The following is a 23,038-nucleotide window of genomic DNA, read 5'->3' as shown; positions in this document are numbered from 1 at the left end:
ATAAAATATAAAATATAAATATATTTTATAAAATATAAAATATAAATTTATAAATATATAATATTTAAATATATTTTATAAAATGTTTATAAAATATAAAATATAAATATAAAAAATATATTTAAATATAAAATACATTTATATTTTATATTTGCTTTTTTCTGTTAGTCTATTATCAGTTTGTTTTATAGACTCAAATTATGAAAACTTCAGGGGAAAAATCTAAAGTTCTCTACAAAGCCTGGCACCCACTGGGGAGTCTAGGGGTGCCCCACACCTAGATCCCCACCTTGGCTCTGGCCAGAGCACCCTGCAGTGAGGCCCCAACCCTCTCACCATCCCTTGTTCTCTGCCAGTCCTGTGTCCCGGCCTCCCCTGTGCTCTGCCCTGCCCTGCCCTGAGCTGAGGCAGGGAGGTGGGGATAGAGATGAAGCAGCTGCAAATTCATATTTATTAAGTCAAGATAGTTCTTCAAAATGAATAATGATCTGCTAAAACAGTTTTGAACGTGGGCTTTCTTCTTATTTTTATTTTATTTTATTTTTTTGCTAGATCATAGTTTCTGCCTGGGTTATGGTCCTGCCTCCCTCTGGGAAGTTCTTGATCTAGAGACTGGAAATTTTTTCCCGAAAACTCTCAGCTTTCTGAGGGAAAGGGAGGGACACCTCTGCTGACCTCAATGTCTGAGTGTGACCTTCCCATGTAGTTTGCTTTGATAGATTCCTTGGAACTGCACTGCCAGCTCCTGGACTGGAATTCCACTGCCCTAGCTGATGCCTTTCAATGTAATTTGTGTCCTGTCCATTCGAATGGACTCCTCCTTGGCTGGGAAAGCCACCCTAACACTTGCCAAGGTGAATGTAACAGAAAAACCAAACTCTGTAAAACATTTTAAAGAGGATTATTCTGAGCCAATAAGAGTGACTGCAGCCCAGGGAAAACACAAACCCGAGAAGTTTTGAGTAAGTGTTCCCAAGGCAGTCAAACTGCAATGTGGTTTTACACATTTCAGGAAGGCAAGAGCTACAGGCAGGGACATAAATCAATGCCTGGAAGGTATACATGGGTTTGGCCAAAATGACAGAATATCTTGTAGAGTCAAAGTGCTTCCATGTTATATGTGGATTCAGAGATTCCTTAATTTGCAGTTGGTTAAAGAAGTCAGGCTCTATCTAAAACAGAGTCAGCAGAAAGGAATGCTTTAAGTTAACCTAAGGATGCGATGTAGCAGGACTGATGGCCTGCAGATGCGACTTAATCCTTGTCTGAAACAGCCTTAAGTCTTCTTTATAATTTGGTGTTTTATTGCACAAAGAATCTGTTTTGTCAGTTGTAGAGTCTCTATTTTAACATTGATGCTGGCCAGTGCACCCGAACTCCAAAAGGGAGTAGGGATATAACAAGGCACATCTGACTTCCTTTCCCATCATGGCTGGGAATTCATTTTTTTAAGGTTTTTATGGGGTTCCCTTTATCAAGAAAGGGTATGTTCAGTCAGTGAGGAGCTTATAATTTTATTTTTAGTTTAAATGGACACACCTGGTACCTGTTCAGAGCCGATATGGGAATCTATTCATAATCAGGTACCACAGAGAAGATACAGGGTACCTGTTCAGAGTCCATCCATATCTCTCTGGAAACTAGGTCTAGCCTGGCAATGACTGAATAAGTAACAGATTGTTTGCTAAAATACTTTACTTTGATGGTGTCTCATTTTCTCTAAATGCTATTACTGTGATAAATGAGTTATAAATAAGGTCACAATGCTTTACTTGATAACATTTTCAAACCAATCAGTGAACATTCCCTGGATCTCCACCGTGTGCTCAGCAGGGTGTTTGACCTTCAGGATGCACAAATGAATAACAGTTCCTTTGTCCTAAGGACTTTGGAAACCAAAGCTAGGATGAAACATGCTCTACTTACAGGACACGAATGTACGGCATGGCATGATGGTTTTCCATAGCATCTTTCAGTGGCAGCCTCACCTATTAGCAAAGTTTTTCTTTTTTCTCTTACATAAAATGAAGTGTTAGACTCCATGCTTTCCAAGGCCTTTTACGTTTTAAAACTTTATAATTCGAAGTGTCAACACAGTGATTTTTAAGGTGACCTAAGCATTTGGAGCAGCACTGTTCAATAGAATTTTCTATGATAATGGAAAACTTCTGTGTCTGTGCTATTCAGTACGGCAGCCTCTGGCTGCAGGTGTTTATAGAGTATTGAAATGTGGCTAGTGGCCAAAGCAATCCTAAGCAAAAAGAACAAAGCTGAAGCATGACATTACCTCATCTCAAACTATACTATAAGGCTACAGTAATCAAAACAGCATGGTTCTGATACAAAAACAGACACATGGACCAGTGGAACAGAATAGAGAGCCCAGAAATAAAGCCACACAACTACAACCATCCGATCTTTGACAAAGTTGATGAAAACAAGCAATGGGAAAAGGACTCCCTATTCAATAAATGTTGCGGGGATAACTGGCTTGCTATATGCAGAGAAGTTAAATTAGACCCCTTCCTTAAACTATGCACAAAAATCAACTCTAGATGGATGAAAGACTTAAATGCAAAACATAAAACTATAAAAGCCCTTGAAGGTAATCTAGGAAATACCATTCTGGACATAGGCCCTGGCAAAGATTTCATGACAAAAATGCCAATAGGAATTGCAACAAAAACAAAAATTGACAAATGGGACCCAATTAAACTAAAGAACTTCTGTACAGCAAAAGAAACTATCAACAGAGTAAACAGATAACCTACAGAATGGAGAATATATCTGTAAACTATGCATCCAACAAAGATCTAATGTCCAGAATATATAAGGAACTGAAACAAATTAACAAGCAAAAAATAAACAATGCCATTAGAAAGTGGGCAAAGGACTTTAACAGCCACTTTTCAAAAGAAGACATATATGTGGCCAACAAGCACACGAAAAAATGCTCAACATCTAATAATTAGAGAAATGCAAATCAAAACTGCAATGAGATACCATCTCACACCAGTCAGAATGGCTATATTAAAAAGTCAAAAAATTACAGATGCTGACGAGATTGCAGAGAAAAGGGAACACTTATGAACCGCTGGTAGGAATATAAGTTAGTTCAGCCATTGTGGAAAGCAGTTTTGAGATATTTCAAAGACCTTAAAACAGAACTACCATTTGACCCAGCAATCCCATTATCAAATAGAAATCATTCCACCATAAAGACAAATGCACACGTATATTCATTGTGCACTATTCACACTAACAAAGACATGGAATCAACCTAAATACCCATCTATAGTAAACTAGATAAAGAAAATGTGGTACATATACACCATGGAATGTTACACAGCCGTAAAAATGATTATGTCCTTTGCAACAACATGGACGGAGCTGGAGGCCATTATCCTAAGCAAACTAATGCAGGAACAGAAAACCCAATACTGCATACTCACACTTATAAGTGGGAGCTAAACATCGGGCATACATGGACACAAAGAAGGGAACAACAGATACTAGGAACTACTTAAGGTTGGAGGTTGGGAGGAGGGAGAGGTTTGAGAAACTACCTATTGAGTATTATTCTTATTACCTGGGTAATAAAATGGTCTGTACACCAAACCCCTGTGACATGCAATTTACCTACATAACAAAACTGCACATGTACTTCTGAACCTACAATAAAAGTTAAAGTAAGTAAAAGCTGAAAAAAAAAGAAAAGAAAAAAGAAATGTGGCTAGAGCAACTGAGGAAATTCAATTTTGAATTCTATCGATTTTAATTAACTGACATTTAGGTATAGCAGCCACGTGTGGCTGGTGGATACCATGTTGCATAGCACAAATGTAATGGAAGAGGGAGATGACATATAATGTGCATTATTAAGAATGGGTAGAATTTCAAAATGGAGAGGAAGGAAAGAACTTCCAACTAATATGCTTATGTTTTCAAAAAGACCTTTATTGTCCTCATTCAGCTGAACAACTAATGGTGGAGTTTTTGCTGCCCTGAAGAAAGCTGACTGTGCAATGGTTGGGTATTTTGTAATCATTCCCTTTGACAAGATGAAAACTGACAGAGAGGACTCTCTTTAAAGAAACAGCAGACACCAATGTGTAACCCAAGCCATCATTGCCCACCTTTTGCTAGAATTGTCTAACTCCATGGAGCACAACAGGGTCGGGACAGGAAGCCTGCCTTCCAAGGGTGAGTTTTCAGGATGAAGGCTCTAGGGTTTCTGCTGACAGAATCGAATTTATGCCATCAGTACCCCCATTCCATTATGGCTGGAAGGAGCACTTGTTTGTGAATCAGGGAGGGTGGACTTTCAGCTGGACACACCCCTAATTAGGTGTGCAGCCTTAGCAAAGAGTGTCAATTTTTTCTACTCCTGATTTACTCATTTGGAAAATAAGGATCTCTAAGGCCTTTTATTCAACTCCAAGGTTGTGAGAACGTTATTTTATGCCTAAGCTAAATAATCAGTATCTTTGACATAGGGGCTGTAGTGTTCAAGACTCAAGGTCTTCTCTGATGTTTGCATCCATTATTGCTGACACTTCAGAGACATGAGAAACAAAAGGCTTGGATGCTAATACAACTTTCTACATCTGATGTGGTCTTCAGTAAGTTATGTGAGGGCCCTACTCTGCTATCATATCTGCAATGTAAGGGAATGTAATAGTTTTCCATAGTTGTTGTAATATTAAACAGTGCAATTCCCACCAGCCCATTGAGTACTAATGTGGAGATGCTCAATTAGCAATTCCTCTATCCCTATCTTCTGCCTGGGCAAGGAGGCTCAACATTATATATATATATATTTTTTTTTTTCCTAGATAATAAAAAGGCATTTTAAGGCTAGGGACCAAAATATCTTTCCTAAAATCTGATATGGTCTACTTGAGCAGTATTCATGGAAATCAAGCTTTTCAATTTAAAAAGACAGAGGGAAAAAAATCGGCAAAATACCTTTTGATGCTTGCTGCACTTGCCATGAGGAATCTGAGATTTGAAGACACATTTGTACCATTTTCTCTTTTACTGTCCTGCTAGTGTGGTAGTTTAATAGCATCAAAGTAACATAATACCAGAGAATGACCATTTGAAATGAGGCAATTTCTCCAACTTACGTTTCTCAGGAAACACCATTGCCTCACTTTTGTACCTTGTGTGTGAGGATAGGCGGGAAGCATTGGCTCACTTTATTCTTCCGTGTTATGAGCCAACTGGGATAGAAGGGTCTTAGCAAAATTCAGTTTGAATCTCCTCTCCTTCAAAGTCAAAATGGCGCCCTCAGCTGAAAATATGCACCACCCTTTTTATTCATGCTGCTAGTGAAATGAGAGAAAATTGAATAAAGGTACACAGGGCAGTTACCATACTTCTGTAATTTCCCCTGAATTGCTCACAAAGTGACTATTATTCTCCTCCCATTAAACATGGGGCCATCTGGGGCATAGATATGCAAGAAAGATTAAAATCTGACTGCATGGAACCTATTCTTTAACACGGATTCATGCTTTTGTATTGTGTGGAAAACAGAAAGATTTTCTGAACTTCTATGGGAGCATCCCAGCATCTTTATCTCTTTCACATCTGCCACTGCGTGGAATTGATGGTAATCGTGGCTATTATTGTGGTGTCTTCCTCCACTTAAAACAAGGCCATCTGGGGTTTGTGTGGTAGGGGATGGATTAGCATTTTTTTTTTTTCAAGTGCTCCTCTCCTTTAGTAAATATATTTTACGGAAATTATTTCAGAGAAAGGATTATGATAATAATGATTATAACACTAATAATAGGGTTATTTTGTGAGATCGCCTTTAAAAAAAAAAAAGCCTCTAGTAAGCATAATCTGCAGCAGGCAAGGCCAGGAGTTGAACACCTGGGCTGGCCTCTGGGAGCAGCCTCTAGCAGTTTCCTCGGCATTGCAGGCTGTCTGAGCAAACCGGCGAAGGGGGCACTGACTCGGAAATCTGGCAGCAGAGGATGGTGGAGAGACCACTGGATGTGTCAAGTGGCTGGTCTAAATTCCAGCTCTGTCAGCTACTTGCTCTTGGTCCTTGGGAGAGCTTGAAATAATCTCAGTTTTCCTATTTGTAAAAAGATAAAATAAGGCACTAGTACATCCTTTTAAGGGTTGTTGGGAGAACTAAATCAAATAATGTATGCGAGAGCATTTCACATAGAGCTTCGTATGTAGTCTCAATAAATGTTGAAGTTTAAAACTCTAGTGTCAGGCCTCTGAGCCCAAGCCTGCACGTATTCATCCAGCTGGGCTGAAGCAAGAGAAGAGTAACAAAGGAAGTGAAAATGGCCGGTTCCTGCCTTAACTGATGACGTTACCTTGTGAAATTCCTTCTCCTGGTTCCTCCTGGCTCAAAAGCTCCCCCACTGAGCACCTTGTGACGCCCACCCCTGCCAGCCAGAGAGCAACCCCCTTTGGCTGTAATTTTCCACTACCTACCCAAATCCTATAAAACAGCCCCGCTCCTATCACCCTTTGCTGACTCTCTTTTCAGACTCAGCCCACCTGCACCCAGGTGAAATAAACAGCCTTGTTGCTCACACAAAGCCTGCTTGGTGGTCTCTTCACAGGGACGCACGTGAAATCTAGAATATTAGATAGAATGCTTTGCAATTTCCAACTGAAATGGGTTTTCAGTTTTCTTATTTTTGACGGATTAGCACCACAGCAATTAATATTAAAATGGATGTGATCGCATATCTACTTTAGAGTACACAATTAGCTTAAGCCATAGTTTAATGCCAAGAGACTGAGCAAATCTGAAACCTTATTTCAATTAATATTAACAGATGCCTATCAAGTGGCGATGTAGAGTGATAAGGGTAGAATTTGGAGTCACATAAAACGGGTTTGAATTGCTGACAGCTTGACCTTGTACAAGCCATTAGTTTATCTTCCCAGTGTCCTTATTTACAATGTCTCTATCAGGAAAGTATGTCGCATATCTGTAAAAAGAATGAAGCTACATAATTCATCTAATGTAGAATCCGTTACACAGTAGGCACTTAATAAATGCTAGTTTTCATATATGCATGTATATGACCAATTAAAAATATATATCGAGAGAGTGTTGTGTATGTGTCCATGTGCCTGCACTTCTCTGTCCCACTTTTATTCAGTTCTCATTCCTACCATTCCAATATAGCTTTGTCTTTTTCTCCCACTGAAATTGTGTGTCCACTGGTGTGACTGTTGTTTAATGCCTTGACATCACGGAAGGCATAACCTGCCGTGGCATCTCAACTCTGCCTCTTTCCAATCAAGGGATATCATTTCCTCCACCTTCCACTCTAACTCTGCAACCCTGTCTGAAATTTCTTCTTCTTTGTGAAATTCCACCCCACTTTGTCACACCGTCTTAAAACCGTAGATTTTAAATGGTTGTATACATGAGAAACCAGACTTTGTTTGGAGGACACTGAACTTAATAAAGGTACATTGTTTCCTAATAACATATGTTAGCCTATCGGCCAGGAGGTCACCTGGGGCTCAAGCTGTCCGAGCCTGGGCCACGTTGCTACCGAGCTTAGATAAGACTCCATGGAGACAGGAACACCCAGGGCTATCTTTACAACTCACATGCACTCAGCTCTTCAGGACTTGAGGCTGCCTCATCTGTACTTGGGTCAACTCTATGGACTCTAATTGGCTCACTGTCATTGGCCAGCCATCCAAACATCTCACAAAGCTGTTGCAATGCTGGCAGGGTTGGGTTGATGCAGGGACAAAGAGACAGGCCAAAGGAATCACAACTATGAAGGGGTGGGAGCAACAGAACTGTGGCTCACAACTGTGTTGCACAACCTACATGCTGATGACAAAACCACAACATTAATTTAAAAATGGAAGGGAATGTTTGTGTGATTAAGGGAAGGGGAGAACTTTCAACAATTTCCAGAGCACTAAATATGAGACAAAGATTGGTTAATCTGATTACCTCAAAATTAAGGTTTTCTGTTCAAAATGAGAAGAGGGAAAATAATTTAAAAGTCTAAAACTGGCAAGAGAGTAATATCTGAATTTTAAAAGGAATTCCTAACAAGTACATGAAGAAACATTTTAGTAATTAATAACTAGATAAATAAGACATGCAAAAAGTTAGGACTCCAAGCCTATTAGGATGGTGAGAACACCAGAAAGAGTATAAAAGATGATCATATCAAAGGTTGACAGAGATGTGCAATACAGGAATATGTTCTAGGGAGGATACAGGTTGGTGCAGCCATTTTGGAAACCAACCTGATAGTAATCAATCAACTTAAGTGTAGATGTGTCTTAGGAGTCCAGAAATTCTTTCCCCACATACATAACCCTCAGAAATCCTTCCCCATATCCATGAGATGACTTGCACAAGGATGTTTATTGAACACAGTTAGTGATGCCAGCCAGCTGTGACTTCCTGGGAGGAGGTGGTTCATTTGCAGACAGACATTGTGGAGGAGTGAGCAGCTGCTTGGGGCACAATTTGGGTGCTTTGGTGTCCTATAATCTCATGAGGGATCTTAAAAATGTGGTACTTAATGAAAATGTAAGAAGAACAGGGAGAAGTCTGACACAGTTACAATTATTTCAAAAATACCCATTTTAAAAGAGAAAGACACCTATGATATAATATTAAAATTGTTGATAACAGGAGGTAGAAATGTATTATGAAGATCAAAGTGAATAAATAATAAAACAAGAGAATCTTGCATGACCAGTGATAATAATGTACAGTAAATGGAAGAGTGTGTATGTTTAACTCCATCCTTTGCATTTCTGTGTTTGAGGTTAAAAATCAATACGTAATTGTACAAGGCTCTTTACTTTTTTGTTGGTTTTTGTCTTTTACAATTTATTTTTATTATTGTTTTATTGATTGATTTTAAGAGACAGAATCTCACTATGTTGCTCAGGCTGGTCTTGAACTCCTGGGCTCACACGATCCTCTTGCCTAGGCCTATCAAAGTGTTTAGATTACAGGTATAAGCCAATGCATCTGACCCTAAAACTGTCTATTTAACCTAACTAGAGTATTAAGGAGACATAAAAGAAAATTAATATATAAAATAGTAAGTATATAGAGATACATAATACTCTGACCCAAATTCAGAATTCTTTTGAATTTGACAGGTACAATTGCAGATGATACAGGAATTGTAGAGGCCCCTCGAATGTCACCAGCAGTGTCTCAGTGAGGTTGTGATTTTTCAGTTTTCTGGCTTTTGGTAAAATCCCCAATAACATAAAGCATATTCTACTTTTGAATTAAAAAGTGGTTGTGTTCTTGGAAAATTAGTAGGTATTAAAGCTGTGCAAAGAAAATTATGTGTTTATATTTGTAAACTAGAATTAAATTCTAGATTCAAATAATTTTTAAAAGCTTTTCCACTCACATGAATATCAGGTGAGTGATTTGAAAATTGCATCAAATAAAGAGAAATCTTTGTGGCACATAATTGTCCCATAAATTGGAGGGCATCTGGCATCCAAACAAATGCCAATAAATCCCACCCCCAAAGGTTGTGACAAAAAGATACACCCAAATACTCATGATTTCTCCTAGGAGGGGATACAGTCTTCCTTGATCTCTGTTGGGAATATAAAATTCAGAGTGCCTCTAATGGAAATCCAACTTCTTGTTCTCTATACTGTAAGACTTCTATAACCTTCAGATTTTAGAATATGATATCTTGAAAGTGAAGGTTAGAAAAAAGGTAAAATCTTGTAAAAAATGATTTGTAGGAGATGAGAATTTCATTTAAATTGACCTGAATCAGGTAAGCCTTGGTGGTCTCTGTCATGCTATGATCATCGATATAACAATGGAAGCAATGAATAAATGGTTATTTCCTAGGGAAAATCCCCAATCCTGGTTCAACTGGAAATAACTCATGGCACATGAGAAAAGCCAAAATAATGATTAATTAGAACATGAATTCCCGGAAGCTATGAACATGTTGTTATAATACCAGCAATTTCTGCTTTAGGTATTGAAAAGTCACATGGATTATGATAACTACCCTTGGTCTGATATTGGTTTCCTTTAATATTTTTCAAACTTTTAGAAAAGAGGATTCTATTTTCAAATGAGCTATTAGGTGTATCTGTAAAATGTAAAGCAGATGAAAGATAAAATCAGTATTTTGTAATGCAAATATATTTTATAAGCTCTAATTTATAACATTTTTCTTATTATAATATCAAGTAATTACAACATGAGGCAGTTTTTTGGCTTAATTGAAATCAGAGTTATGGATGATAGCCCAGTCTGATTGTTAGCATTTGATTTATCCTGGATTTTTGCTGCGACTGTACAAGATTAAAATATCCTGGTTCATTACAGATAGGTAGTTGCAATTTCTTTTTAAGTTTGCATTCTCAAGACTTAATGTATAAATCTGTTGCCAAAGCCTAAAATATAAATGATAAAATTTTCATTTAAAAATTAAACAGATCATCAGCAATATGAAACTTCTCTTGTAGCCAAACCATAGTGCCTATTCTCATAGCCAACATATAAATCTAAAAGCTAGACAAATAGCAAAACTAACTAAACTAAACCAAACAAAACAAAGAGAGAAATCACTTAAGCCCTGAAACTAACTGCATTAGGACACAATCACATACAGGTGTGTCATATGTTCTTTGGTTTTTGTTTTTGTTTTTGTTTTTGTTTTGAGATGGAGTCACTCTGCCTCCCAGGCTGGAGTGTAGTGTTGTGATCTCAGCTCACTGCAGCCTCTGCCTCCTGGGTTCCAGCATTTCTCCTGCGTCAGCCTCCCAGGTAGCTGGGACTACAGGCATCCACCACCACGCCTGGATAATTTTTGCATTTTTATTAGAGATTGGGTTTTACCATGTTGGCCAGGCTGATCTCGAACTCCTGACTTCAGGTGATCCACCCGCCTCGGCCTCCCAAAGTGCTAGGATTACAGGCATGAGCCACCGTGCCCAGCCCATATGTTCTTCTATGGCACAGATTATAATGAAACTGGGACAGGAGCACGAGTCATTCATGGGTGCCTGAGCCTTGCCTGGCACTGATGAAAGAAGACCCATAGCTGTGACAGTGCCCAATACACACTGGATTTCAGGTAAGCATGGATTCTTGCAGAAGTCTGAATCTTCTGGAGGTCAATGCAGACCTAGAATCTTTTTCTTCAATCATTTATCTGGCATGAATTTAGATATATTCATGGAATACATGCAAAAAAGATGTTCCCATCTGTTTTAAAATAGGGTATCCTAGTAGGACAAATAAATACCTTGGTCCAGTATGTTAAAATTTGATGCAGAACTGCACCGTTTTAAAATTGTTAAATATGAATATTAAACATGAAATTCTGAGATGCCATTTACACAGGTGAAAGCAATCATTTGTAGAATCTGTCCTATTTAAAAGTAACTACATTTTAAAGAGCTAGTTAGATATTTCTTGTTAGAAACATATTCTTAATACCAAAGCACAGAGGAAACTAGAAATAAACAGACTTCATGGCTATCGATGAGTTTCCCCTCCCTGGCTGCCATTCCCCTGCTTGTTTTGGTTCTTAATCTTCTTAGGCCCATTGATGATATTCATCATGTTTTAATTTACTGAATAAGGTAGTTTTGAGGATCCAGTGATCACTTTTTGTGAGAGTGCTTTGATAAGACATTTCAAGCCTTCTCTGCCTCTTACAGATGAGTAATTTGCCTTGTAAACAAGATCCAGGCTTTGCATGCTTGTTGTAAGACAGTAGGTGTCATTCTAAGATAGACATGTCAGTCCAAAAGGACGTTTAATTATAAGACAACCACACTTCAGAAATCTTACAATATTTTACGACCTATTCAATTCTAAAGTATTAACTACTTATAAAAATTCACTTTGTATAGTAAGTAAAAAAGAAGAAAAATCACTCCCACTAACGACGCTCACAGACACCCAAAGTCAACAATTTGATTCACTTCCTACCCATCTTTTATTTTCTTATTTATAGCTCTACTTTTGAGCATGGTCATATTTATACTTTTAATTTCACTATTTTGTCTTAATGTTATAAACAAATAGTTTCCCATATGAAACTGTAGATTTTTATAACTCCAACTTCAGAGCAAACAACAAGCGGTCTTATTTCACCCACAGACAACAAATCTGACTTCCTCTCTACCTTTGCCCTTCTCCAACTGTCTCTGTCTCTTAACATAATTTTTTAAAAGTTTATAAATAAGGAATGGTGATATTTGGGAAAAGAAGACTTTCAAGAGTAGTCAGTAAATACCCAGTATTATCTAAAATACAGGGCGAGAATTTCTGGAGCACATTAAACCTCACTGGCAGATGTATTTCAATATCCATGGATCAATGTTAGTACCAAAGGCCACAAGTGTGAGCCATTATAGTTGTAGAGGCAAGACTTCAATAGAAAGAAACATAAAAACAGAACAACAGGACTGTGACTGGAGATAGCACAACTGGAGAGGAAGGCTGTCTGCCACAGTGGTTGTGGTGGGCTGAATTCTGTTCTCTGAAAATTCACATGTTGAAGAGCTAACAGTGCCACAGGATGTGACTGTATTTAAGAAGAGAGTCTTTAAAGGGGTAACTAAGGTAAAATGAGGTGATTGGGATGGGCTGTAATTCAACATGACTTGTATCCTTATAAGAAGGAGATCAGGACACAGACACACACAGAGGGAGGACCATGTAAAGTCCCAGGGAGGAGATGGCCCTCTAGGAGACAGAGACAGACGTCAGAATGAAATACAACCTGATGGCACCTTGATCTTGAACTTCTACCGTGAGACAAGAAATTTCTGTTGTTTTCAGCCACCCGGTTTGTGGGACTTTGTATGTCCTAGCAAATTAATACAGTGGTTGAACACTGGGAAGGCAGAGTTTCCACGTGGCATCTCAGCTCCATCCTTAATAACTCTCTTCTGACTCCATCCACTCAGCCCTCTGGTTTACCATCTGTACTTGGTGATAAGGATACCTACACCTACCTATTTCTTGGGGTTTCATGAAGATGAGTGAAGGTATCTAAAGCATTTAGAACCATACCCAATCTATAGTCAATGCTACCTAAGTTTCAGTTTTTGTTGTTTTACTAATATTAGTATAATAGAAATAACATGGACTTTGGCTTTACACAGACCAAAGTTTAAATCTTAACTCTGCTACTAACTACCTATCTCTTACTGAGAGTCATCTCATTTGAAAAATGAAAGAGTAATTTGTTCATGTGAATGCTGGGAGAATTAAATGTGCGATGCACAGAAAGAGTTGAAAATTTCAGCACAATAAATATCACCCCTTTACCCAGCCCTCTACCCTATGCCAAGCTAACCAACAGGGCCTTATGGTTGAAGAGGGAGAGATGGATGAAAAACAAAAATTTTGCAGCTATCACAGGCATTTCTAAATGATGCGAATCAGAAAAAACAATTGAAGGAGGAAATTGGTGGCTGGCCAGGACAACTCCGGCAGCTCAATGCCTGGACACCCCACTTTAGGAGTGAATAAAAGTCACACTTATCAGGATTTCTCACCCTATTTTTCGTATCATTGGTCTCAGGATTCAATATGTATCTTTCCAACAGAAGCCCACAATTGCTCCGTAAGCTAAGTGGCAACTCTGCCGCATAGTTGATTGTCCACATGAATTGTCAGTGTCACTGGAAATCTTGTAAGATATTTTCCTACAAGGTTATGACTTAAGGGTTTATTTCTCTATCTCACAACACAGCCTCTGCTTTAGGTATCTTCCATGATAAGTACTTACTTCTTTCTTTGTGGCCTAGAAGGAGGAAGATTGAATTACAAACAGAAGCCCTCCTGTCCAGTTGTTACTTCCTTATAATACAATTATTTCTTTTTTGTTTGTTTTTGTTTGAGATGGGATCTCACTTTGTTGCCCATGCTGGAATGTAGTGGCACCGTCATAGCTCACTGCAGCCTGGAACTCAGGGACTCAAGCAGTCTTCCCACCTTTGACTTTCAAGTTGCTGGGACCACAGGTGCATGTCATCATGCCTGGGTAATTTTTAAATTTTTTGTAGAGACGTTGTTCTCACTGTGTTGCCCAGGCTGGTCTGAAACTCCTGGGCTCAAGCATTCGTCCCATCTTGGCCTCCCAAAATGCAGGCACAAGTCACTATACCGGCACAATTATCTGTCATTATTCTAAAACACTTGTTGAGTGCTTTACAAGTGCCAAGCTTATGCAGGCACTTTCACATGTGTGATCTCACTGAATCGTCATGACTTACTGGGACACTATTATGATAACACATATTAGAAATACAGAGACTGACATGCAGAGAGATGTTGCTCTCCCAGGGCCTGAGAACACGTACCTGAGGAGCCAGGTGCACACCCACCCTGTCCACCTTTGGCTGCTTTATACCCATCATGTCTCACTCCTTTCATAAGACATAACTTGGCTTATCTGCCTGCTTTATCTGGCCTTAAATCTCCAGTGGAATTCCTACCAAAATGATTCACAAAGAAGTAATTTTCACCCTGTAAAAATTGCACTGAAATTTTGGGGAAACGATGTTATAACCAGACGTATTTTGCTTTAATGTCTCTGCTTACATTTTTAGTTCTGTGTTTCCTTTCTAACCAGCAACCTTGGCCCTTGAGTTTCTTCAATTTTATTACTCTCAAGTATTTGCCCGTCTGTCTCTGCTGGCTTCTGCTCCTCCCACCTCAAGCTTTCTCTCTCCCAAGCTGTAGTCACTTCCCTCCTTGAGGAATGTGCCCTGTCTGTTGAAATCCCTTGCCTGAGTCAATGGTGTGGATTTGCAGTCATCAGTTCCCTACAGTTGAAGATGGAAAATGCTCTGGGCTCCTTCACAGGCTGCACCCAGCTTTTTGTTCTGACACTGATGTGAGGGGTAATGGCTGAGATTCAGAACATTAGGCCACACTTGGGACCCCGAGAATCAGGGGTGTGGCTCTTGCAGAAGGGTGCCGACTGGCATGGTGCAGACTTCGAAAAACAGCTTCCTGTCATTTTTAGGGAAAAGCGATTCCTAATGGAGTCATCCGGGTGAGAATGTCTTCCAGGAACTGTTTGGAGACAGGTGCCTTTTCTAACAGCCTGACCTGGGCCTCACACAAAAGCAAATACAATAGTTTTAGGAAGAAAAGCCAAGTCTGCCCCTCTGGCCACAGGCTTCATGTGGGTTCTGCTTCCCTCCAGCTTTGCAACGATTAACGCAGTACGCGCCTTCTCTGAGCCTCCGCTGCCTCATCTCCAGGATGGGAAGAATGACAACAACAACAACGCCAACCTGTTACGAGCTGAACTGTACCCCACAAAGTCCATCTGCTGAAGTCCTAATCTCTAGTGTTTCAGAATGTGACCATATTTGGAGACGATCAAGTCAAAATGAGGTTATTAGAGTGGACCATGGACCAACGTGATGGTGTCTTGATGAAAAAGGGGAATTTGGAAAAGACATGCAAAAAGAAAAGAAGACACAAAGACACAGAGAGAAGACAGCCATCTCCAAGCCAAGGAGAGAGTCCTGGGACAGATCTTTTCCTCACAGCCCTCAGAAGGAACCAACGTCCGCCACACTTTGATCTTGGGGTTCTATTCTTTAGAATGGCGAGACAGTAAATTTCTATTGTTTAAGCCACCCAGTTTGTGGTTGTTCTTAGGCCAGCCCTAGCAAACTAGTGTACAGCAGCCTCAGGGGTTTTGAAAGATTAAATGACACAATTTATGTAACGTGCCCAGGAGTTACACAGCAAGCTCTCAAAAATTCACTGTCATCATTGTCATATTCATCACTTTAGAAGTGGCAACATCTTCATCGACATTGAAAAGGAAATGCCATCTTTGTGGACATGGACATTGAAAGTTATGCCCTGTGTTGAAGCCGATACCAAGATCTTCATCTATTCCCATTTTAGAGCAGAATGTCTATATGAATGTGTGTGTGTATTGCATAATTCCATTTCATGATTTTGTGGTGGGATAAATAGCAACTCCTTACTTCTCTTACCCAGAATTGCTTCTGTTGCTCATAAAATTAGGAGCTGGGGTCTGTGTCTAGCATCTTGTAAAGATTTCTTTCAGTTCTAGCAGCAATATTCCTATAACTGAGTAATGATTGCATAGTATTTTCTTATCAATGTAGTTACTCAGTTCTCCACTTACAGAGGCAGCAGCAAGGGCACTAAATCTAGAGTGAGGAAATCAGCATTTCGGTTCTGGATCTGCTATTAAATATTTGCAGGCCTTTCGAGAAGTTAATTACCTTTTCTGGACCATCTGCAAAGAGATGGATGGTAGAACAGAGCTCAAGTGATCAATAAAGTCTTTAAGAACCTATGACAAACTAAGATTCTGATGGTCACCTAATTGAGGCAATAACATTCCTTCCATCTGTGGAGAGCCCAGTCTTGCTGAACAATGCAGTACATCTCTTACTGAAAAAGTTTTTTTTAATGTAGTTTAATCATCCTCCTGCCATACGATTAGCATTTTCAAGTGGATCTGAGTTAGTTGAAGCAGATGGTTTATCTTCTCTCATAGTGCTTCGACTTGGACATTATATCATTTCTACATCTAACTCCGTCCTTGCAGTGCTCAAGGAATCCTTCCAAATTTTGCGCACTGTGTTTTGACTTATTTAATGCAGACGTACTTTACCCGCAGTAAACATGATTACCAAAATACTTTAACTTGAGAGCTTCTGCTTTCCTCTCTGGTGTAATTAGTCACACTGCACTCTCTCTGCATTTAGGGGAAAAGGGAAGAAAAGAAAACACCACACACAGCATCTTACAAATGTGTCTTTACTTCTCTCCAGCTGCTGGCTCCACTCTTTTGAGTTTTCAGAGTGTCAGACCCTTGGAACAAGGGTAAAAAAGTAGAAGGTTCCAAGAGTTGTCACCTGATTACACGCCTTCTAATGCAAAGGATGGAAGCCACACGTGGGTCAGGTGAGAACTCACCAAGAGAGGAAGCTTTGAAACTGAGAAGTCCCCACCCAAGCAATTGGCTTTTGCTGCTGCTCTAAGTGTCTCAACATTGGGACGAAATGTTTTGTCTTCATGACTTGGAAAGAGAAAAGTCCCTTTGAGTCGTAATAGCAACATGAAATACTAGAACACCTTACCAATTCATAACACGCCTCACTTTTCAAATTGATTTTCCCAACAGGGAGGCAGCCACTGTAGTCATAACTATGAGACCCATGGAACCAGACCTATCTGGCTCCCATTCCTGATCTTGGCCAAGACAAATAATCCAACTTTCCCTGGGGGATGATCGTGAGTTTCAGGGCTGTAAAGTTGCTAAGAGAGGGCCTTGTGCGAGGCAGGTTTTCAGTAAGTAGTGCCCATTATGTCTTCACATGAGGAAACTAAGGCCCAGAGCAATTTCATAAACTTGTGAACATCATTTAATATCAAACAGATTCAGGTTTCAATCTTGATTGGTTTCTTTGGTTTAGGGTAGAATTTACATAGAGTGAAATGCGCACATTTACAGCATACATTTGAGCCTAACCTCTCTGGCAGCACCAAACCCCATTCCCCAGACACCTCAAGCCACATAGACTGCAACTTTCCTCCTGAGACTTAACTCCTGTGCTGCACAAACTGAGTGTTCCAGGGGGACACAGCATCCATGGGGACACTCTGTGCTTCCTGCACCTGGTTCTCATGCAGTGAGCGCTTCCCTGCTCTCAAGGTGGACAGCCTCCCATTTCTGCCTGCTGTTGGCCACTTTGCAGTGCCTTCAAATACACACAACTGCTCACACATGCACCACCCACCCACATGTAGGTTTATTATCTGATAATAAGCTGCTCCACAATGACCACATTCCCAAAACCCAATCTAATTTTTTTAATGTTCTTTTCACTAACACTCATTTTCCAAGGGATGAGAAATTCAGAAAACACACACACACACACACACAAACACACACACATCTGCATAGAAATATAAAGATATATACATGCACATTGCCTGGGATTGTATGGAAAAATTGTAGCCATCCCCAACCACGAACAGATTAGGAAATTTATTGAGTTCTGTCTTCTTTTCCTAAGATGTTGACTTTCTCATAATCATGCCAGATAGCAAAGGAATATTCTAAGTCTCCCAAATGTTTATAACAGAGAGTCTTAAGAAGTATGAGGGGGTCTTAGAGATTTCCTTAGCAGTCTAAAAACACTTATGAGTGCAGCCGATTTTCTCTTCTGCTGAATACACATTTCAAAGAAGTCATCTCATACAGTCTCTGGCCTGCAAGTCCAATGCTAGAATTTTCCTAGAGAAAATGAGGAGCCATTTGAACTGGGAGATTTCACACAGCAACAGCCTAAACACTCAAAGATTGTGAGAGAGGGAAGCCAGAGAAACCAAAGGCTGAGAAGTAATGCGGGGCCTTTCAGTGCTGGCTGCCACCGTGTGTTCTTTGTGATGACTATGACTTGAATATGAGTTAATTAGTAACTAATGTGATCTTACAGAAAGGAAAAGAAAAATTCAGCCAGGCGCAGTGGCTCACACCTATAATCCCAGCCCCTTTAGGAGGCCAAGGAGGGCGGATCACTTGAGGTCAGAAGTTCGAGATCAGCTTGGTCAACATGGTAAAACCCTGTCTCTACTAAAACTACAAAAATTAGCCTGGCATGGTGGCACACACCTGCAGTCCCAGCTACTCAGGAGGCTGAGGCAGGAGAATCACTTGAACCCAGGACGTGGAGACTGCAGTAAGCCAAGATCGCACCACTGTACTCCAGCCCAGGTGACAGAGCAAGACAAAAAGCAAGAATTTTACTATTAATCTTTTATCGTGATATCTGTTACACAATAGGATGTACAAGATTGACCATTTCTGGATATAGTTTTTGTGACTCTAAAATTATATTTATCCTTCACTACCCCTCTCCCATTGAAGAAAAAAAAACTATGTATGCATGTATGTATGTATATTTATGTCTATATATACTTGTACCTATATTGAAGGAAGGAACAATTAGAAATCAGCATTGTGTGTGATCAGCTAATTTAACCACCTTATCCTACAGAGAAAATCACTCAGACTGTTGTGGCATAAGATGTCAGCTATGCTGGCAAAGCTGAGCTGCATGCAGCCTTGCCAAGTAACTTTTAACTTTGCTGGACTTCTCGCCTGTTCTGATAGCACCATTGATCACCTGAAGCCATAAAAGTCATCTGAACTCCTAGATTTTTGTTTCTTTTTTTTTTTTTTTTGCTTTAATTTCAAAATCTCTCATATTTTTATTGTCTTTTTTGCATTTCACCTACCAATAACCAGGTTCAGGTCGTGAACCTTAGTCTTCTCGTTACAACTTCCAAATAATTTTTCTCTACTCCTAATTCTGCACTTTCAACCTATCCTGTACTTTATTGGTAATTCTAGAGATGATTACTTTTAATAATTGTTAATTAGAGATTCATATGTAATTAGCACATAAAACCTGAGCACCTATGGATAGTTTTGCTTAGGATGGGTCTAAAATCAAGAAATTGAGTCAATTTAAGTTTAATTTAAAAGGAAGAATAAATAAAGAATAGTATAAATAAAGTATAGCAGAAACTTAACGTTTAAAATACACTGGTGCCAACAAGAATACGGAGTGTGGTGAGACAAATTCTCTTGGATGCTTGGTTCCGCCATATAAAAGTTCTGGGTGAGTCACCTTGCCTCTGTGAGCCTTAGATTTGTCATTAGCAAAATGAAATAATGCTATGCACAAGAATTTATATTATATATATATATATATAAATAGGTGTACACACACTATGTTATATATAATACTATACATATATAATATATGTATACACACACTATATTATATATAATACTATATGTACACACATTATATTATATACATATGTGGTGCCTTTATATCAGTTATGAATTTGTTTTGCTTTTTAATGCAGTATCACCTGTCTCTGAGCCTGTTTTCACCTGGGAGATGAGGAAAATCTCCTGTAGGTTTTGATTGATTGTTGCTCCTTCTCTCTGATGTGAGCTGAGAATCCAGGACTTCAGTGGTGCTCAGAAAATAAGGAGCAGGCTGGGCACAGTGACTCACACCTGTAATCCCAGCACTTTAGAAGGCCAAGGTGGGCAGATTGCTTGAGCTCAGGAATTTGAGACCAGCCTGGGCAATGTGGCGAAACCCCATCTCTACCAAAAATACAAAAACTTAGCCAGGCGTGGCGTGGTGGTGTGTGTCTGTGGGAGGCTGAGTTGGGAGGATCCCTTAAGCCCAGGGATTGGAGGTTGCAGTAAGCCAACTGTGCTACTGCACACAAGCCAGGGGACAGAGTGGGACAAAAAGGAAAAGCAAGCAAGCAAGCAAGAAAAGAAAAGAAAAAGACTTACTTCACAGAGATTGTTGTAACCTCATCCCACAAGATGCTGCTGTGGATGGTTCTTCTCAGGGTGCCTCAGACTTTCATTTTCCACTTTGAAACACATCTGAAGACATTTATGCCAGATTCAGAACAAGAAGGCCTGGCAATATTCTTAGGATGACAAGAAATTTTATTTTTTTCTTAATACTCTCATAGTAGCAAGAACCACACCCACGTGAATTCAATAGTTTCCTGCAACATGGGTAACAGTGTCTTGAAAGAGCACACTGGATACACATGAGCTACTCTAAACACCAGCAGCAGTATTATTTAATGCACAGTTCTCTCCTCATTCCACTCCCTCTTCTTAATCCTTGATGACTCCTCTCACTCCCTGGGTTAGGCCTAATCTCCCTGTCCAGGCATTTAACCCACTCTGCTTTAAACACAGCCTACGTCATCAGCCATATCTCATAAGCCCTCTACAAAAGAACTACCTGAACAGAGCCAGAACCACAAATGTATGTTGTCTGAGTTAATACCCATCTGTATCAAAGCTGCTGACTTTGAGCCATCATGGGTGTGCTCAACTCTATCCTCTCATGCCTACTCAATCTTTCCTAGGTAATTTCCTCCAATTGTACCCACATCATAATTTGCTACCTTTCTGTGAGTCTTTCTCCTAGGTGTACAGTCTGTAGCTATTTTAAAAAGTTATTGACCCCCTAACTACAGCTTTATGCCTCTACTCTCCTTGAATACCAAATTCCTCGGAAGTCTCATGCCCATCCACTGTTTCCACTTCTCCTACAATTTTCTCTCGAAAGATTGTCTGCGCACTACACCAGAACAACCCTTACAAGGTGGCAAACATGGTGACATCCAGTGTTCAATTGTCACTCCTTGTCCTACTTGACTTTGCAACAATATTTACTGTATTGAATATTTCTTCATTTTTAAAATATTTTTTCTGCTTGGGTTCAAGATAATCCACATCGTTTGCTTTCTTCCTTCTCGCTGGCCTTCCTGCTAAGTGGCCTTTGCTGGTTCCTTCTCCTTTCCCTGACTTCTGAACACGGTGGCATCCCTGGTCTCAGCAGCCAGGCTACTCCTGTCCTCCGTACTCACGCTCCAGGTGACATCATCCAGCCTTCCTCCTTTAAACCACCTCAGCACTGACAGTTCTAAATGTCTATCTCTAACAAGACCCCTTTCCTTCTGAACCACAGGCTCATATATTCAGCTACTTCTTGACATCACCTCTCTGATGTGTAACAGGCACCTCAAGCTTATCAAACCCTGCATGTCTGAAGTGAACTCCTCCTTGTCCCCACTCTCCAAACTTGTGTGTCTCACTCTTCAGCTATCTCAGTCAATAGCAGCCCCATCCTACCATTTGTTTGGTTTCTGGCAGCATGGTTTACTCTGCTCTCTCTAATGCCCCACGTTCACTCCCTAGCAAATCTAGTGGATTCGGCTTTCAAAACACATCCAAGTCTGGGTGCAGTGGCTCACGCCTGTAATCCCAACACTTTAGGAGGCCGAGGCAGGCAGATCACTTGAGGTCAGGAGTTTGAGATCAGCCTGGCCAACATGGGAAAACCCTGTCTCTACTAAAAATACAAAAAAGCTAGCTGGGCGTGGTGGCACGTGCCTGTAATCCCAGCTACTCCAGAGGCTGAGGGATGAGAATCACTTGAACTCTGGAGGCGGAGACTGCAGTGGGCCGAGATCGCACCACTGCACTCCAGCCTGCATGATGGAGTGAGATTCTGTCTCAAGAAAAGAAAAAAATCCAATCTTGGATCATTTGTCTCTGCTTCCCTGATACTCCCATGGTTTGGGTCACTGTTATCACTAACCTGATTATTGAAATAGCATCTCACACAGTTTCCCTCTGTACATTTCTGATTTCCTATCATCTATGCTCACCGGCAGCCAGAATGATCCTTTTTATTTTTATTTATTTATTTATTTACTTTGTTTGTTTGTTTGTTTTTGTTGTGATATGGAGTATTGCTCTGTCACCCAGGCTGGAGTGCAGTCGCATGATCTTGGCTCACTGCAACCTCCATCTCCTAGGTTCAAGCCATTCTCCTGCCTCAGCCTCCCAAGTAGCTGGGATTACAAACATGTACCACCACGCCTGGCTAATTTTTGTATTTATTTTATTATTATTTTTTTTTAGTAGAGATGGCATTTTGCCATGTTGGCCAGGCTGGCCTCAAACTCCTGACCTCAGGTGATCCACTAACCTCAGCCTGCCAAAATGCTGGGATTACAGGTGTGAGCCACCACTCCCAGCCTTGATCCTTTTTAAATATGCTAATTCAAGTGATATCATCTGCTATTTAAGTCACTCCAATAGCTTCCCAGCTTATTCAGAGTAAAACCCAACATTCTTTCAATGGTCCATGGCATTGCGTAGTTGACGTTCTTTCTTGCTAACCTCCCCGATGCTTCCTCAACTCCAGTCATTTCTGTCTCCCTGCCTGCCCTGGGACGTGCCAAATGTGCGCTCACCTCACCATGTTTTGCTATTCACTCTGCCTAGACCTTTCCCTGAATGACCCATTTTCTCAAAACATGGAAGGTCATTTTAATTACTTTTTATTATGTTTATTGTCTGTCTCCCCTTGTCTGAAAAGTAAGTTCCATAAAGGTAGGGTCTTGTTTTTGTTCACT

At 40.0% G+C, this 23,038-nt stretch overlaps 1 long non-coding RNA gene across 1 annotated transcript in view; it reads right to left on the bottom strand.

Moving 5' to 3' along the window:
- Positions 1–20,784, bottom strand: part of LOC111531616 — a 27,538-nt gene extending 6,754 nt beyond the window's left edge. Inside the window, exon 1 of the long non-coding RNA XR_002728335.2 lies at positions 20,382–20,784. This is a non-coding gene — a long non-coding RNA (uncharacterized LOC111531616). The remainder of the gene's footprint in view (positions 1–20,381) is intronic.
- Positions 20,785–23,038: the final 2,254 nt, after the last annotated feature.

Source organism: Piliocolobus tephrosceles, chromosome 15 (genome assembly GCF_002776525.5).
Source record: "Piliocolobus tephrosceles isolate RC106 chromosome 15, ASM277652v3, whole genome shotgun sequence".
Classification (NCBI taxonomy): domain Eukaryota; kingdom Metazoa; phylum Chordata; class Mammalia; order Primates; family Cercopithecidae; genus Piliocolobus; species Piliocolobus tephrosceles.
This window is presented reverse-complemented; position numbering and strand designations above follow the sequence as displayed.